The 19896-nt window shown below is 40.5% G+C and overlaps 1 protein-coding gene across 1 annotated transcript in view; it reads left to right on the top strand.

Annotated features, from left to right (window-relative positions):
* The window catches only part of LOC143025318 (uncharacterized), a 59045-nt gene that overhangs the window by 22913 nt on the left and 16236 nt on the right, over window positions 1-19896 (top strand). The gene's annotated exons all lie outside the window — the stretch shown is intronic.

A 19896-nucleotide genomic window follows, 5' to 3' on the forward strand; every position in this document is an offset into this window, starting at 1 on the left:
GAGATAGGTAAACGTGTAGTGGAGTGGAAGGAGGTTTCCTCAAGGATAATGTGGATGAAGGTGAAACTGGGAAAGGAGATGTGGGTCTTTGTAAGTGCATATGGGCCTGGCAGTGAGAAGAGTGTAGAAGAAAGGGAGGCTTTTTGGATAGATTTAAATGAGTGCATAGAGGATTTAGGGAGAAATATCAATGTAATAGTACTGGGAGACCTTAATGCTAGGGTAGGAAATGGTCCAATTGAGGGAGTGGTTGGGAAATGTGGAGTTCCAGGAAAGAATCGTAGTGGAGAGTTGATGGTGGAAATGTGTCTAGAAAGAGAGTTGATGATAGCAAATACAGTGTTTCGGAAGAAAGTCAAGCATAAGTACACATGGGAGAGGGTGGTGGAGGGAAGGGTGGTAGATAGAGCGTTGATGGATTATGTAGTGGTAAATAGGATTATGATAAGAAGAGTTAAGGATGTACATGTGCTAAGGGGAGAGGGTGGGGGAATATCAGATCATTTTTTGGTGGAAGGTAAGTTGAGAGTGGAGGATAGATGGAGAAAGAGGAAAAGGACAAAAGGTAGGGAGATGCTTAGAGTGAACTCTTTAAATGAAAAGGAAAAGGAGAAGGAGTACAAGAAGAAGATGAGGGAGGAGTTTTAGGGAATGAAGGATAGAGTGGAGCTAGGTGTGGAGGAGGAATGGGGATGGTTCAAGGAGGGAGTCACAAAGTGTGCAAGGATGGTGTGTGGAACAAGAAGGACAGGAGGAAATAGAAGGAAGGGTAGTGAATGGTGGGATGAGGAAACAAAGAAGGTTGTAGAAGAGAAGAAGCGAGCTTTCACAGATTGGTTACAAAATAGGATGAGGTAGTCATATGAGAGGTACAAAGAAAAGAAAAGAGAAGTAAAGCAAAAGGTAAAGGAGGCAAAGAGGAGAGCAGATGTGAAGTGGGGTAAGAGTATGACAGAAAATTTTGAAAGTAATAAAAAGATGTTTTGGAAAGAAATTAAGAGAGGAAGAGAAGGCGAATCAAGTAGAGAAGAAAAGGTAAAAGGTGCAGATGGAGAGATGATAATGGAAGAGAAGGCAGTAAGGGGAACATGGGCAGAGTATTTTAGGGAGTTGCTAAATGTGAAGGATAGGGAGGGAAAGGTAGTAGTAATGGGAACTGCTTAGAAAATGACCGTGATGAGTAAGGAAAATGGAGGAGAAATAAGGAAGGATGAAGTGAAGGCAGTTGTTAAGATGATGAAAGCAGGTAAGGCACCTGGGCTGGATGGATGCCATGCAGAATGTTTAAAAAAAAAAAGGAGGTACAGTGATGGTGGACTGGATGGTGAGGTTTTTTAATGTTTGCTGGAGAGAGGGTAGAGTGCCGGAGGACTGGAGGAGTGCCTGTATAGTTCCACTTTACAAGGGAAAAGGGGACAAGTGTGAATGTAGTAGTTTCAGAGGGATTAGCTTGTTAAGTGTAGTTGGGAAGGCTTATGGGAGGATCTTGATTGAGAGGATTAGGAGAGGAACAGAGGGAGTAATTGGTGAGGAACAGTGTGGTTTTAGGACGGGTAGAGGTTGTGTAGATCAGATCTTTGTGGTAAGACAAATATGTGAGAAAGCTATAGGAAAGGGGAAGGATGTTTTTGGGCTTTTATGGATCTGGAAAAGGCTTATGATAGGGTAGACAGAAAGGCACTGTGGGAGGTTATGCAGATATATGGGATAGGAGGAAAGCTTCTATGAGCTGTCAAGAGTTTTTATGAGAGTAGTAGAGCTTGTGTCAGGATTAGAAATGGAGAGAGTGAGTGGTTCGAGGTAAAGGTGGGACTTCGTCAAGGATGCGTTATGTCGCCCTGGCTGTTCAACTTATACATGGATGGGGTAGTGCGAGAGGTAAATGCAAGGGTAGTGGGTCAGGGATTGGAGATGGTTAAAGAAAATGGAGAAAAGTGGGAGGTGAGCCAGCTGCTGTTTGCGGACGACACTGCGCTTGTGGCAGGATCGGAGGAGGGATTGAGGAAGTTGGTGACAGAGTTTGGGAGAGTATGTGATAGAAGAAAGCTAAAGATAAATGTGGGTAAAAGTAAGGTGATGAGATGTACAAGGGGTGAAAGTGGCAGTAGACTGGAGGTGAGCATTAAGGGAGAGCGACTGGAGGAAGTGGATAGTTTTAGATACTTGGGTGCAAATGTGGCAGGAAAAGGTGGAGTGAAGGTGGAGGTAGAATGTAGATTGAGAGAAGCGAGTAAATGCCTTGGTGGATTGAAGAGTGTAATGAGGAATAGACATTTGGGAATGGATGCTAAGAGGAGACTGTATGAAGGAGTGATTGTGCCAACAGCACTGTATGGGGCAGAAACATAGAACATAAGAGAGGAAGAGAGAAGGAGTTTGAATGTGTTTGAGATGAGGTGTCTGAGAAGTATGATGGGGGTTACTAGGCTAGATAGAGTGAGAAATGAGGAGGTGAGGAGGAGAACAGGGGTGGAAAGGGAGTTGGGAGATAGGGTTGATGAAAGAGTATTGGGATGGTTTGGACACATGGAAAGAATGAGTGAAGAAAGACTATTAAAAGAGGTGTGGAAGGCAGATGTGGAGGGAGTGAACATGAGGGGACGTCCTAGGATGAGGTGGATGGATGGGGTGAAGGGGGCTTTGGGGAAGAGGGGAATGTCTGTTGAGGAAGGACGGGAGAGGACAGAAGACAGGGGTGAATGGAGAATGGTTGTATATGGATGGTGTTGTGATCCATGAGGTGGAATGGGTGGGAGTTGGGGGGTAAGGGAGTATGTGTGAGAAAAAGTTGACGCAGCCCGAGGGGATTTCTCCCTGTCTTCTCCTTTTCTGCATGAGGGGAGGGGACGGAGAGGGGGGGTCGCCGATTTTATGAAGTGGCCTTGCTGTGGATGTGCTGTGTCTTGCTACACTGCTTCTGACCCAGGGCAGTGGACAAGGTGCAGGGATGACCCGTCATCCGGGAGGTGCTAAGATAAGAGGGAGGGTGGAGGGGTGTGGAGTGTATTCAGGAATGGAATGGGTGGGAATGATTTTATACCTTTTTCTTTTTGGCTACCTCCCTAGTAAGGGGGGAAAAGCCTTGGTATATGTATGTATGTTTGAAGTATTATTTGGTGATAATAGTTGGTGTTATCAAATATTCTTTTTGCACATCTGCAATATATATATATATATATATATATATATATATATATATATATATATATATATATATATATACATATATATATATCCCCGAAGTAAAACACACCAACAAACTAAAACTTCGACCGAAGAAATGGATATCAAATAGATAAATAAAACACAACAAATTTAAGTAAAATAATATTAGATAAAATTAAATAAGAATGAATACAATAAATTAAAGTAAAACAGATTAAAAGGAAGTTCTGCTAAGGTGTAGGGATGCCTCGTTGTTGTATTTACTAGTTGGTAACTGCGCCACTTGGCAGCAGTCCCAGACAGTCCTCCATCGTGGACACTTGCGATCGACGTCTGCAGAATACACGCGCGACTTTTCCTCTCTCCTTCGCAGATATTCCATCATATTCGAATACAAGAATCTATCCTTGAAGGGTTATCATTTCACTGAAAATGATCCCAGTAATTTGAACAACCTTTTCCTACATTTTTACGTTTGTTGTCGTTGCCAAAAAAGTCTTCGACTGTTTTGTCCAGTGGAAACTTCTCGGTAGCTTAGGGGGATAAAAGACGTTTTTCTTGTACAACAAGTTGGTGTAACCTACTTGCATCCTCTTGGTCCTTTCCTGAACGCAGATTTCCAGGATATTTATATTCGCGTTTTTCTTCTATATATCTCATAGGAGCGCGAAGATAAAAACAACTTATCTAAGCTGTCACACACACACACACACACACACACACACACACACACACACACACACACACACACACATAAACACACACACACACACACATCCACACACACACACACACACTTGTCTCCCCTGCTGCGTGTTGGTCTCGCATTTTCCTCGTCGCAGTTTCGAGTCACGCATTACTCTCCGATTAATTACCATTCCTCCTAACAGTCCCCAAAATGCATAAATAGGGCAAAGGTGACGGTTTCGGCCGCAGGTATTCAGTGCCTCCTGCCGTAGATTCCTAACTACCGCTTTGACTCCCCGCACTTCCTTTTTTTTTTTTTTTTTTTTTACCATTAATGGCTTAATTTTCTCTTGCTCGCTGACAACGTATTCCCCCTAGAAAAAAAAGAAGGTCCTAAATGCATAGAATGGGTATCTGCCCTTATAACGAAGTCCCCTTATGTTGTCGCAGCCCGCGATCTCGCCACCCAGCTAGTATTTGAAATCGCAAAACAAAGGAGATCACAAAATCTAAATATAAAGATTCCTTCGACGCGCAGGAAGGCGGGGCTTGTGAGTGACGTCATGTCGGCCTGCACGGACGCGTCCCCAGAACACCGACGAGATTTTCAAAACATCTGGACAGGCGCTGCGTATATAGGACTTTGAAAAGACAAGGTCCAGGCCCAGGTATTTTAATGGATGGTCAATTAATCCTATCACTCAGGATTTTTCCTCATGTTGAATAAAAAAAAGTTTACCTTAGGTTTCTCCTTTTTTGGAGACAAATTAATAAAAAAAATTGTTTTACCAACTAGATATTTTCGTGATGACAAAGAGAATTAACTTTAATGAAGCAATGAATGCTACGATGGTTTACTTGTGCCTGCTTGTGAGCCTTCAGTCGGCCCTCTCGCTGCGCACAATCGGCAAACATTCCACAACGCGATGCGCAGTGCCACGCCAACTGTATATCCCCGCTGCTTCAGACAGGTGGATGCTGACTCCGTGTGTAACAAAGCTGTGCAAATTCGCCTTTCGTCGTCTATTATTTCATCGATTTCTATGTTCCGGAATTCTATTACAACAGAGTTGATGCAAGATCATTCACACACACACACACACACACACACACACACACACATACACACATACACACACACACATATATTTATATATATATATATATATATATATATATATGTATATATATATAGATATCCATATACATATATGTATATATATATACATATATATATAAATATATATATATATACATATATATATATATATATATACATATATATACATACATACATATACCAAAAACTTTTTTCCCCTTATAAGGGAGGTAGCCAAAAAACAAAGGCATAAAAAACACTCCCACCCATACCATTCCTATCACACTCCACTCCCCTCTACCCTCTTCCCTCCCTCTTATCTTGGCACCTCCTGGATGACACCACATCTCAAACAGATTCAAACTCCCTCTCCTTCTCTCTCTTATGTTCCATGTTTCTGCCCCATACAGTGCTGTTGGCACAATCACTCCTTCATACAATCTCCTCTTTGCATCCATTCCCAAATGTCTATTTCTCATTACACTTTTTAATCCACCAAGGCATTTACTCGCTTCTCTCAATCTACATTCTACCTCCACCTCCACTCCTCCCTTTCCTGCCACATTCGCACCCAAGTATCTAAAACTATCCACTTCCTCCTGTCTCTCTCCCTTAATACTCACTTCCAGTCTGCTGCCACTTTTCCCCTTGTACATCTCATCACCTTACTTTTACCCACATTTATCTTCAATTTCCTTCTTTCACACACTTTCCCAAACTGTCACTAACTTCCTCTGATCCTGCTACAAGCGCAGTGTCGTCAGTAAACAACAGCTGGCTTATCTCCCACTTTTCTCCATTTTCTTTAACCATCTCCAATCCCTGACCCACCACCTTTGTATTTACCTCTCGCACCACCCCATCCATGTATAAATTGAATAGCCAGAGTGACATAACACATCCCTGACGAAGTCCCACCTTTACCTCGAACCACTCTCTCAATTTCTAATCCTGACACATGCTCTACTACTGTCGTAAAAACTCTTGACAGCTCCTAAAAGCTTTCCTCCTATCCCGTATATCTGCAAAACCTCCCTCAGTGCCTTCCTGTCTACCCTGTCATAAGCCTTTTCCAAATCCATAAAAGCCCAAAATACATCCTTACCTTTTCCTATAGCTTTCTCACATATCTGTCTTACCACAAAAATCTGATCTACACAACCTCTACCTGTCCTAAACTCACACTGTTCCTCACCAATTACTCCCTCTGTTCCTCTCCTAATCCCCTCAGTCAAAACCCTCCCATAAGCCTTCCTAACTACATTTAACAAGCTAATCCCTCTGAAACTACTACACTCACACTTGTCCCCTTTACCCTTGTAAAGTGGACCTATACAGGCACTTCTCCAGTCCTCCGGCACTCTACCCTCTCTCCAGCAAACATTAAATAACCTCACCAGCCAGTCCACCATAACTGTACCTCCTTTTTTCAGACATTCTGCATGGCATCCATCCAGGCCAGGCGCCTTACCTGCTTTCATCATCTTAACAACTGCCTTCACTTCATCCTTCCTTATTTCCCCTCCATTTTCCTCACTCATCACTCTCATTTTCTCAGCACTTCCCACTGCAACTACCTTTCTCTCCCTATCCTCCTTCACATTTAGCAACTCCCTAAAATACTCTGCCCATCTTCCTCTTACTGCCTTCTCTTCCATTATCATCTCTCCATCTGCACCTTTTACCTTTTCTTCTCTACTTAATTCTCCTCCTCTTCTTCTCTTAATTTCTTCCGAAAACATATCTTAATTACTTTAAAAAGATTCTGATATACTCTTACCCCATTTCACATTTGTTCTCGTCTTTACCTCCTTTATCTTATGCTTTACTTCTCTTTTTTTTGTACCTCTCATATGATTCCCTCGTCCTATTTTGTAACCAATCTGTGAAAGCTCGCTTTTTCTCTTCTACAACCTTCTTTGCTTCCTCATCCCACCACTCACTACCCTTCCTTCTATTTCCTCCCATCCTCCTTGTTCCACACACCATCTTTGCACACCTTGTGACTCCCTCCTTGAACCATCCCCATTCCTCCTCCACTCCTAGTTCTACTCTATCCTTCACTCCCTCCCACTCCTCTCTCAGCTTCTTCTTGTACTCCTTCTCCTTTTTTTTTCTCATTTAAGCAGTTCACTCTAAGCACCTCCCTACCTTTTGTCCTTTTCCTCTTTCTCCATCTATCCTCCACTCTCAAATTATCTTCCACCAGAAAATTATCTGATATTCCCCCACTCTCTCTCTTTAGAACATGTACATCCTTAACTATTCTTATTATACTCCTATCTACCACTACATAGTCCATTAACGCTCTGTCTACCCCCCTTCCATCCACCACCCTCTCCCATGTGTACTTATGCTTTACTTTCTTCCTAAACAATGTATTTACTATCATCAACTCTCTTTCTAGACACACCTCCACCATCAACTCTCCACTACGATTCTTTCCTGGAACTCTACATTTCCCATCCACTCCGTTTATTGGTTCATATATATATATATATATATATATATATATATATATATATATATATATATATATATATATATATATATATATATATGGTTCCAATATATCATGGGATATGACTAAGTGACCGCAATAGTAGGAGTATTTACCAACAAAATTTCTGGTACATCAATTAATCCTACTTATACAATCAAACTTCCTTAAACTGCTGCGTTGATTCCAGTTTATCAACATCATCAATTGGTAGTATACGCCTAGAGGCGCGTCACTTCACTCAAACGCCGACTCCATTCCCCACGGCTTCCCCAAGCAAGCCCCCATGCAGTCACCCTTCCTATTCCAAACGTTTCTAGGTAGGATTGGTCGACATGCCTCGACCGTGAGTTCTGTGGGCGTACCCTTTGTCTCTTGGAGCGAGGGCTGCCTCCTACGGATTGTCCCTAGGATCAGCGGAACCGGGTCACACACCCACATCGCCAGAGCTGACGTTCACGAATTATGCTGGACGTAAGAATCCTTGATTGAGCCTCACGGATCAGTCGCTGATTTGATACAAAGTCATCCCAGCAATGCTCTATGATTCCCCGAAGGAACTTGGCATCAGACATCGAATACGATATGTACGCCACATGATGTCATACTTCCTTTGCAATTGGTGAGTCTATGTAAAGTGAAAATGGAAAACAATTGAAGAAATTTTATTTCTTTAGCGGGGAATATCATTGGGTTGATATGTTCTGCGACTCTGTTTTCTGATCTCTTTGTCAACGATGATCATTGCCAATTTGCCTTCGTCGCTCACGGGGAAGCAAGCAAGAAGAAGAGGTCCTAATGCTTGCTTGCTTGCATGCATGCACTGCATAAGTCCATGCAGCGCTCGGGCGATCTCAGATGAACGGTGAACGCGCCAACTCGACGAGAAAAAAATAGCAAGACTTCTTCAAGGTCTGAACAACAACAGTCGAATTCAATTCGGAAAAAAAAACTAGCTACATGACGTCAATCTATTCTCGTGACGTCATAACGTCCATTTTTCCCTCAAGTGAGCTTATTCGCTCTTATTTAGACCTCGGGATACCTGGTGTGGGTGTGGGCACCCCGTCGGCCAATTGCAGAAAGGAATACAAGAGGTGGGGCTGGCGGTGCCTTGCGAGCCAACTGGAGGGAGTCAGGGTGGAGGGAAGGGAGGTGGAAGGAGGGGGGTGAGTGAGGGCAGCCTGAGATGTGCCAATCCGTATGACATGACAGTAGAGATGTGTGGGCTGGCGAAGGGTGTGGCGGGGGAGGGGGAAGGGTGTGCGTGCGTGTGTGTGTGTGTGGGGGGGGGGGTCCGATGCAGGCCCGTCGGCCTATACCCATGGAGGAATACAGACCCATACCTCACCACAGTAATTTTACCCGACTCGGGAAGGGTGCACGTTTAAAGGAATTAAACGCAATAGATGGGAAAAATCTAGCACAGCTACGAGTTCACATGCACACAAATCTCCTCTGGATCAATTACCTTAAAACCAATCCATCCGTTTCCCATCCCGCCCTCTCTCTCTCATTACGGGAGATCCGCGGTCCCTTTGGAAACCGGCCACAGCCACATATTCAGTCCACAAGTCACTGTTATCATTCTTAGTGCTTTAATCTGTAGTCTGTCTTTGCTTTCTTAATTGTTGGGTACTATGCTGTGGATACATAGTTAAGTGTAGTTCTGGTCAGTTGCCTGTATACACTTATTCGAGTCTCTGCTGTCCGAGGCTTGTAACTAATGTAACCGCTGTGCTCAGTATCTTACTTGTTTTCACTGTGAGCCCTTTTATGTGTTGGAAGAAATATATGTTTGTATTAAATGTGACATCAACAACAACACCTCTACCCAAAGTACTACTACTACAACTACTACTACTACTTTAATACATAAAAAACGACCTCCATCCTCGTGGAACTGTGTGGTGGAAGCAATCAGGATCTGTCTACTACTACTACTACTACTACTACTACTACTACTACTACTACTACTACTACTACCACTCCTACTAAACTTCTAATACTACCACAAATGCTACAGTTACTACTACTACTACTACTAATGATAGTAATCTATTTATATATCGATTTTTTTGTTTTTCTCCCTTACAAAGGAGGTAGCCAAGTCAGAGGCACGTACCTATTCCCACCCATTTCGCTCCGCTCCACCACCCTTTCCATCTCTCCCATCTCAGCTCCTCATGGATGATGGGTAATCCCTGCATCCGCCAACTGGCCTGGGACAAACGCAATGCAGCAAGACGCAATACATACACAGCAAGGTCGTTTCATTTATTATTATAATCACAATAATTAATAATAATAATAATAATAATAATAATAATAATGATAATAATAATAATAATAATGATAATAATAATAATAATAATAATAATAATAATGATGATAATAATAATAATAATAATAATAATAATAATAATAATAATAATAATAATAATAATAATTATAATAATAATAATAATAATGATAATAAATAATATTTAATAATTATTATAATAACAACAATAATAATAATGATAATAATAATAATGATAATAATAATAATAATAACAATAATAATAATAACAATAGCAATAATGATAATAATAATAATAATAATAATAATAATAATAATAATAACAATAATAATAGTAACAATAGCAATAATAGCAACAATAATAATAATAACAATAATGAAAATCAAAATAAAAATAATAATAAAAATGATAATGAATATTTCCTTTAAGTATTTTTTCTAAAATTGACTTGAACTTTTGAAATCATTGTAAACCAAGTACCGGTACATACAGCGTGTTTATCGGTCTCTTGCCAAGTCACCTGGACAATCCCCCCCTTTCCCCGCAGGCCGAGAATGACGTCACAGCCCACAGGGCCAATGGCCTTGCGAGGTGGCCATGCCAAGCCATCGCGCGGGGTAGCCGAAATTGCAACGGCCGCTTCTGGGACTATGCAGTCTTCCGTATCACAGATAGCTCTCTCTCTATTATTGGAATCTCTACGAAAATCGGAAATCTCCAATATTCGAAATTAAAACGAATTAAACAAACTTAGCTGATGACACCGATTTCGTATTTCATTCCAAACCACAGCCGTTCCAACTTCACAACAACTTCCCGAGCAACTTCACAACTTTTCAACAACTTCACAACAACTTCCCGAGAAGCAGCACTTCTGACCAAACAGCCAACCTTACCAAGCCGGATGAAGCCACCGTGGTGAGGTACCGATGGAAGTCCGCATCGTACCTCAGGGAATAGGCCGGTCCTGCAGTGGACCATTGAGGCTGAGGCCGGGTTCCCTCCCAACACCGATACCAGAAAAGGAGTGCTTCCGGGATCCGGAGCTTTCTAGATTTTCCCTTTCTTTCTTCTTCCGAATGACGGAGGCTTCACCTTGGAGATTTCACTGTTGGAAGAGACGCACTGTTGGGAACGTCCGTTTCCCATCAACATCTTCCAAGACTACAGCTGCGCCTACAAACCGCCCATGCGCGGCGACTTCTCGTCCATGTTAATCGGGCGGCGGCAACCAGAGTCCATCTCAGCGGCACCTCTTTGTGCAGCTCGCCCTCACAACTCTATCATGGCGCCCGCCAGGATTCACCGGCTAGTGAAGTCTATTTATCTTTATTTTCTTTTACATTTACTCTATACTTTATCTATTTCATATTTACATTTATTTTAATAATCTATTATTCTATAATATATGTCTTAATTATTCATTACTTTGTTTTTTATATTCATAGTTATCTATATATTTATTTATATGTTAATCTATTTGACCTAATTATTTATTTTTTCTTATTTATTTAATTATTCATTTGTTTATTTTTGGCGGCCGCCATTCTATTTACAACGAGAGAAGTGGTCCACAGCTTGTAAAAGTTTGGGGACCACTAGTCTGTGTTAAAAAAAAAAAAAAAAAAAAAAAAAAAAAAAAAAAAAAAAAAATCCGTACTGGGTGGTACTTTTCCTTTCACTCTGAGTGCCGCCAGGCGATTTCATTCAACTCCGGAACCAGACGAGATGGAGAACACCTAAGAACAGCTGGCAAACGGCCTTCAAGGCTGCAGCCGGATCCTGCCGTACAGTTATCTTTAGTTCCGCAAGAAAGCTGTCAAACTGCTTCTCGTAAGAAATCCACAAATATATATATATATATAGATATGGATTGGGCTGTGAACGGTTTCTATTTCTTTGTTTGCTTTTTAATCTCGGTTTTTTTTTTTCTTATTTTTCTACCTTCACTTTTTCATCACGTCGTCTAACTGTGGCGCCAACGGAAGCGTGCTGGTTTCGCGTCCGCTAAGCTGTGGGTTCGAATCCCGCACTTCTCTCCGATTCCCAGCAGTGATTATTACATGCCCCAACAGTCCAAGCCTCTTAGCGTAGACTCCTCACCTTACTCGTCTGTTTACTTATTTATTCTATATTTTCTTATTTATTCATTATCTATTTATCTATTCAATTTTTCTTCGATCTCTGTTCATTTATTTATTTATTCATCTATCTGTCTGTTTGCTTGTCAATTTAACAATCACTTATCAATTAATTGACTTATTAATTATCTATTTAACTATGCAGGCAGTAGCCAGGAGACAGGGATGACCCTTCATCCAAGTGGAGCTAAAATGAGAGGGAAATAAAGGTGGTGGATGGAAGTGGAAGGGGTGGGGGGTGGGGGGTGGTTGCGTGTCTATGACTTGGCTACCTCCCTTATGAGGGGGAAAAAGCCCTTGGTATACAGACAGATTTACCTATGCATTGTTTTATCTTGATCAACGGGCGAGAGACTATGATGGCCCTTCAACCACAAGAAGCCAAACTAAAAGGGACAACAAATGGAGGAACAGGAGTTGGTCATTATAAGAAAGTATTTTTTTCGTTAGAGTGGTCGCCTACAGGCAGAAGAAGGAAATAAAAACCGAATAAAAGAAAAGAAAAGAAAACTATGTAAAATATAACATTAAATCAAACGAATAGGTGAGTGAGTGAGACAGAGTGAAGAGAATGATTGAGAGAGAGAGAGAGAGAGAGAGAGAGAGAAAGAGAGAGAGAGAGAGAGAGAGAGAGAGAGAGAGAGAGAGAGAGAGAGAGAGAGAGAGAGAGACATGGATACATACGAGTAGATACTATAGAGATGGATAATATTAATGTGGAAACATGCTGCTGTTATCCAGGACGATGCGGTCGTCGTAGTGTGTCTTGCATGAGAAGAACCCACTAAACACACGCACACACACACACACACACACACACACACACACACACACACACACACACACACACACACACACACACACACACACACACACACACACACACACACACACACACACACACACACACACACAATTCCAGAAGATTGGAAAAAAGTTCAGAAGATTGGAAAAAAGCAAATATAGTACCTATATATAAAGGGGGAAATAAAGAAGACCCTAACAACTATAGACCAGTCTCTCTAACAAGTACAATAGCAAAAATTTGGAAATTCGTTAACAAAAGTGGATAGTGAAAAAGATCTCGGCGTAATTATCAGTAACGACCTCAAATCATCCAAGCAGTGTATTTCAGCCTCTGAGAAAGCAAATAAGATTCTAGGACTGATTGCGCGATCTTTTGATTTCAAAAGTCCATCACTCATTAACAAGTTATATAAATCGTTAGTTCGTCCACATTTGGAATATGCTGTTTCCGTATGGTCACCGAATCTCATTAAAGACATTGACAGATTGGAAAATGTACAACGGCGAGCCACAAAACTGATTCCAAATATCAAAAATAAATCATACGAAAATCGACTAAAACATATGAATCTGTTTTCCCTAAAAAAGCGTAGATTCAGAGGTGACTTGATACAGGTCTTTAAGATTTTAAAGGGAATTGACAACATCAAAAGTGACCAAATTTTTACATTGAATGAGAATCAGACAAGAAACAATGGTCTCAAACTGTCCGGAAATAGATTCAATTTGGAAGTAGGTAGAAACAACTTTGCCAACCGTGTAGTTAATGAATGGAATAAACTTCCTGCACGGGTAGTGCAATGTAGTTCAGTTCGAAGCTTTAAGAATCATTTAGATAAATACCTAAGTAAGATGCTGTAATGATTATAATTTATCTTATATTATTTGTTTTTGTTTTGTTATCATTTGTCTGTCTGATTTTCATTTATCATTAGTTATATGTCAATTTATTATTATTTACTATTTACCTGTTTGTTTATTATTTAACTATACCTATGCATTTATTTATGTATTTTATTTGTTATTTACATTGTCATAGTTTTTATTTATTATTTTATTATTAATATGATTTTTTTTCGCATCCGACCTAGATATGGATCAAAAGGTCTCCTGTCGGCATGCTCCGCCTTTGTAATCCTTTTTAATTTGTGAAAGAATGATTAAAAGTAGATGGGTAAAATATTTAGAAAAAAAAACAGCGTGCTAAATCCAAGGCAATTTGGATTCAGACAAGGACGATCATGCGTCACCAATTTAATATGTTTCTATTCAAGGCTAATAGATATAATATAAGAAAGAGATGGATGGGCTGATTGTGCATTTCTAGACCTAAAAAAAGCTTTTGACAAAGTACCACATAAGAAGTTGCTTAAGAAATTAGAAACTGAAGGAGGAATACAGGGCAAACCGCTTAAATGGATGGAAGACTTTTTACAAGAAAAAAAATGAGAGTAGTGATAAGAGACAAACACTCAAAATGGGATGAAGTAATAAGCGGTGTTCCACAAGGAACAGTTCTGGCCCCAATAATGTTTGCTATATATATTAATGATATGGATGAAGAAATTGAAAGTTATATGAGCTTCTTTGCAGATGATGCAAAACTATTAAAAAAGTGAACACGGAAGAAGATTGTGAGTCACTACAGAGTGATCTAAATAAAGTATGGGAATGGAGTAGGAAGTGGGAGATGGAGTTCAACACTAAAAAGTGTAGTATAATGGAATTTGGAAAAAACAAAAACAGAATAACAGGATCATATAAATTGGGAGAAGAAGGAATAAAAAAAGTAGAAAATGAGAAGGACTTGGGAGTCATTGTTATGAATTATATGTCACCTGAGAAACATATAAGATTTTTGGAGAAACTTATAATTTGATAAGAACAATCAAAGTGGCATTTACATACCTGGATGAAGAAATGGTGAAGAAAATTCTAATCACTCTGATAAGACCAAGATTGGAATATGCAGCAACGATGTGGTCACCAAGTACAAAAAATGTATAAAAAAACAACTTGAAAGAATACAAAGAGCAATTACAAAATTGGCACCAACACTCTCAAAAATATCATATGAAGAGAGACTAGCAAAACTTGAACTACAGACACTAGAGCAAAGAAGAGAGAGAGGAGATTTTATAACTATTTACAGAATCATGAAAGGCATAGAAATTATTGGTAGAGAGAATCTGATAAAATGGGATGATAGAAATACAAGAGGATACGGAAAGAAAATAAAAAAGACAGCTATAGAAGAGATCTGAAAAAGAACAGGTTTCCTCACAGAGTAATAGACACTTGGAACAAGTTAGATGAGAAAGTGGTGTGTGCAAAAACAATACATGAATTTAGAAATAGTTTAGATAAAATGAGATATGAAGACGGGACACCACGAGCATAGCTCCCCTTCCCGTAAAATACAACTAGGTAAATACACACACACACACACACACACACACACACACACACACACACACAGAGCGACGCATGTCCTGGCATCCGTTCCAGCCTAAGAGGGGAGGGAGGAAGAGAGAGTAGAGGAGGGAGGTCGGACTCCGGTCTGAAGTGGGGCACGGTCGACCGCGACCCCCTTCAGGTCGGGTGACCCTGAATGAGGTGCAACGGACGAAACGGGGGTCAGTTGAGAACGCGGTGTCGTTGTCGTTATTGTTGTTGTTCTAGTTATTGATACTGATGGGTCACGTGGTAGCATCCTTCTTGCTTTGGTTCTCAACAGCCCTAGCCAGGCGGGGAGGAGACCTAAACATCGTCCTGAAAACCCAGCGGCTCTCTGCAACTGACAAGACTTGCCCTACCATGGGTTTCTCACTTCCCACCTCGTAGTAGTGGGATGGTGAGTTTAGATGTTATTGTTGGTGGTGGTGTTGTGACCAGGAACACAGAGTGTATACATCACAAATGTGTCTAGGAATTTGTTTTCTAGGACCGTTGCCGCCCTTTGTGGGTTTGCGGGTTTCCAGTTAGCGAAACGCAAGGCCACATTCATTTGTTATTATGATTAGCAAGACGAGGTTGCCCGCTGACCAGGAACGCTTTGACAGCTCACTTCTTTTTCCCCTGGTCCATTGTGTGCTGCGCTGTTTAACATCAGTACTACTACTACTACTGAATATAACATTAATAATGATAGTAATAATAATAATAGTAATAATAATAATAATAATAATAATAATAATAATAATAATAATAATAATAATAATAATAATAATAATAATAATAATAATAAGAAGAAGAAGAAGAAGAAGAAGAAGAAGATGAAGAATAATGATAATGATGATCACAATAATAATAGTTATTATAATAATAATAATAATGATAATAATAATAATAATAATAATAATAATAATAATAATAATAATAATAATAATAATAATAATAATAATAATAATAATAACAATAATAATAATAATAATAATAATAATAATGATAATAATAATAATAATATAATAATAATAATAATAACAATAATAATAATAACAGTACTAATGATAATAATAATGTCACCGATGCCATCGTCATATCCTGGTATGGTTCTATCAAGTTAGGTTAGAATATTGGTCAACTCTTTCGAGAAAACGAAACATACCCGAAGATGTGGAAGACGGAGGAAGACGAGGAGGAGGAGGAGGAGGAGGAGGAGGAGGAGGAGAGAGATGAGGAGGGGAGGAAGAAAACACCAAAACTCTCCCTCTACCCCCCTCACTCCCTCCATCTGTCCCTCCCTCCATCTGTCCCTCCCTCCATCTATCCCTCCCTCCCTCTCTCTCTCTCTCTCTCTCTCTCTCTCTCTCTCTCTCTCTCTCTCTCTCTCTCTCTCTCTGACGGGGGGGGGGTTCAAATCCTATGTGAAAGAGAACTCCTTTATCAGCTCTTAACAAACACACACTTGTCTCCCTAGCTGTACTCCATCCAGGGACGAGAAGGAGGAGGTGGAGGTGGAGGACAGGAGGTGGACTGTGTGTTGCGACGACTTGCCGAAACCGGTTGCTCTGGTTACGTAAAGGCCGCCGGAAACAAAACCGACCGACCGACCGACCGGACCGGATAGGGCCGGACCGGACCGCTATTGCCAAGCAGAGTTACGTCACGGCAGTGGAGGTAAAACGGATAATTTATTTAGCATCATCACTTTTGCTATTACTACTACTGCTATTATTATTATTATTATTATTATTATTATTATTATTATTATTATTATTATTATTATTATTATTATTATTATTATTATTATTATTATTATTATTATTATTAATTATTATTATTAATTATTATTATCATTATTATTATCATTAATTATTATTATCATTATTATTATCATTATTATTATCATTATTATTAATCATTATCATTATCATTATTATTATCATTATTATTATCATAATTATTATTACTATTATTATTATCATTGTTGTTATTATTGCTGTCATTGTTATTATTACTGCTACTGTTACTGTTTTGTTGTTATTGTTATTGTTACTCTTATCATTACTATCATCTTTTTTATTATTACTGTTACTGTTATCATTATTAGCTACTGTTTTTATTATTACTATTAATGTTACTACTGATGTCTTTATTGTTATTACTGAGAAGCGATTACATGCATTGAGGGATTAAAAAGTGAAATGAGAAATAGACATTTGGGAATGGATGTTAACAGGAGATTGTATGAAGGAGTGGTTGTGCCGACAGCACTGTACGGGGCAGAAACATGGAACATAAGAGAGGAAAAGAGTAGGAGTTTGAATGTGTTTGAGATGAAACGCCTGAGAAGTATGATAGGGGTTACTAGGCTAGATAGAGTAAGAAATGAGGTGAGGAGGAGAACGGGGGTGGAAAGGGAGCTGGGAGTTGGGGTTGATGAAAGAGTATTGGGATGGTTTGGACACATGTAAAGAATGAGCGAAGAAAGATTAGTAAAAGAGGTGTGGAAGGCAGAGGTGGAAGGAGTAAATATGCGGGGGCGACCTAGAATGAGATGGATGGATGGGGTAAAAGGGGCATTGGGAAAGAGAGGAATGTCTGTTGAGGAAGGACGGGAGAGGACAGAAGATAGGGGTGAATGGAGAAGGGTTGTGTATGGATGATGTTGTGATGCTTGAGGGGGAGTGGGTGGGGATGGGGGGTGAGGGAGTATGTATGAGAAATAAATTGGCGCAACCAGAAGGGATTTCTCCCCGTCTTCTCATTTTCTGCATGAGGGGACGGAGAGGGGGGTCGCCGAATTAATGAAGCGGTCTTGCTGTGGATGTGCTGTGTCTTTCGACACTGCTTCAGACCCAGGGCAGTGGACAAGATGCAAGGATGACCCGTCATCCAGGAGGTGCCAAGATAAGAGGGAGGGAAGAGGGTGGAGGGGAGTGGAGTATGTAGGGGATGGAATGAGTGGGAGTGGTTTCTATGCCTTTTTCTTTTGGCTACTTCCCGTGTAAGGGGGAAAAAGCCTTTGGTATATGTATGTATGTACTGTTATCATTATTATTGTTCCTATCATTGTCGTTATAGGTTATGCCTGGAGCCTGGTAAATCAGGCGAGACGGCCCCTGCAGCCGAATATCCAGAACGATTCCTTACATCCGTACAAAAAACGGGCCCTAAACGACCAGCAATATATATATATACATATATATATATATATATATATATATATATATATATATATATATATATATATATATATATGTTAGTAATCCTCACTTCCCCCTTCACTCCGATCCTCACTCCCGTCCTCACCTCTTCTCGGCCGTCTCACGACCTTACTGACCCACAAGTGGCCCCATGGGACACACTCTCGTCTACCCAGCTGCGACGCGACCCAGAGCTTCCTTGAGGCCCACGGATGAGACAAGGCCTTCTTGAGGAAACACACGTGCAATGCCAGCGTCGGCCAGCCACGTAACACGGGAACACTGGATTCATTTAGGAATGCATACCCTCTGTCTTCGTGAATTGCCGGTGTCAGAACGTTTTACTTCAGACTTCCCCACGGAACACACGTGACCTCACCCCAACTAGGAGCACGGGTCATGACCTCCCCGTGTATATAAAAGATGGGCCAACGCCCGAAGATACAGATAGCCTCAGTGCAGCATGCGTGAGCCTGGCTCGTGGCTCCTGCTTTCTCCCCTCTCCTCGCAAGCAGATTGCACGGAGACACGACTTGAAACACAGTCATAATCCCCCTCTCCGTCTTGTTCCTCCCAACCCCGCCCACTGTCTGCCCAACGTGGGGCAGACCGCCATCCTAACAATATATATATATACATATATATATATATATATATATATATAATCTCACATATATATATATATATATATATATATATATATATATGTCTATATATATATAAACTAAGACCACAGTCGGAGCAGAAGAAAAACTGGAAATAGTGTGTCTATATATTTCGACTGTAACCTACAGTCCTCTTCAGTAGTAGTTATTAAATAGAATCACTGTTTCAAAAATTTTATTCTGCTCCGACTGTGGCTTTAGTTTTGATTTACAAATGTGCTACTCTACTACATTTTTCATCAGTACTCTCATGAATTTATGAATTTAATGCCAGCACCAAAATCAGTATCAATTAGTATACGCAAGGGGGAGGGGGTCGTCACTCCACTTACACAACCCCATTCCCCTCCGCATTCTCCCTGGGGGTAGGCCCCCATGAAGTCACCCTTCCTATCCCAAACAGCTCTTGGCAGGCTCCACCACCAGCCGTTCATGGTGTCTGTAAATGTTTAGTTTGAAAACATTCATATCGCCGTGTAGGGCGTTGCAACATTCACGTTGTTTACACATGTGGGCCAAAACGTCATTACCTCTGCACATCTTTGGACAAATTACCCCCACGTCGAGAGAATGTCTGCCGTGAATTATACATATTCCGTTGGCGTTTCTTTCGACTACGGGGTCCTATCTTCCCGACAAAGGGTTAGAGAAAGGAGGTGGAGGAGGAGGGAGGAGAAGATAAGAGGGAGGAGGAGAAAATTAAGAAGAAGAAAATGAAGAAGTAAAAGGAGGAGAGGAGGAGGAAAAACGTGGAGAAAGGGGAAGAAGATGGGGAGGAAGAGAGGAAAAGGAGGGGGAAGAGAAGAAGAAGCAGAAGTAGAAAGAAGAAGGGCGGAGGAAGAGAAGATCAAGGTGAAGAAAAAGAGGAGGAAGACGAGGAG

This window comes from Oratosquilla oratoria, chromosome 5 (assembly GCF_046742065.1).
Source record: "Oratosquilla oratoria isolate Oo_2021 chromosome 5, ASM4674206v1, whole genome shotgun sequence".
Taxonomy (NCBI): Eukaryota; Metazoa; Arthropoda; class Malacostraca; order Stomatopoda; family Squillidae; genus Oratosquilla; species Oratosquilla oratoria.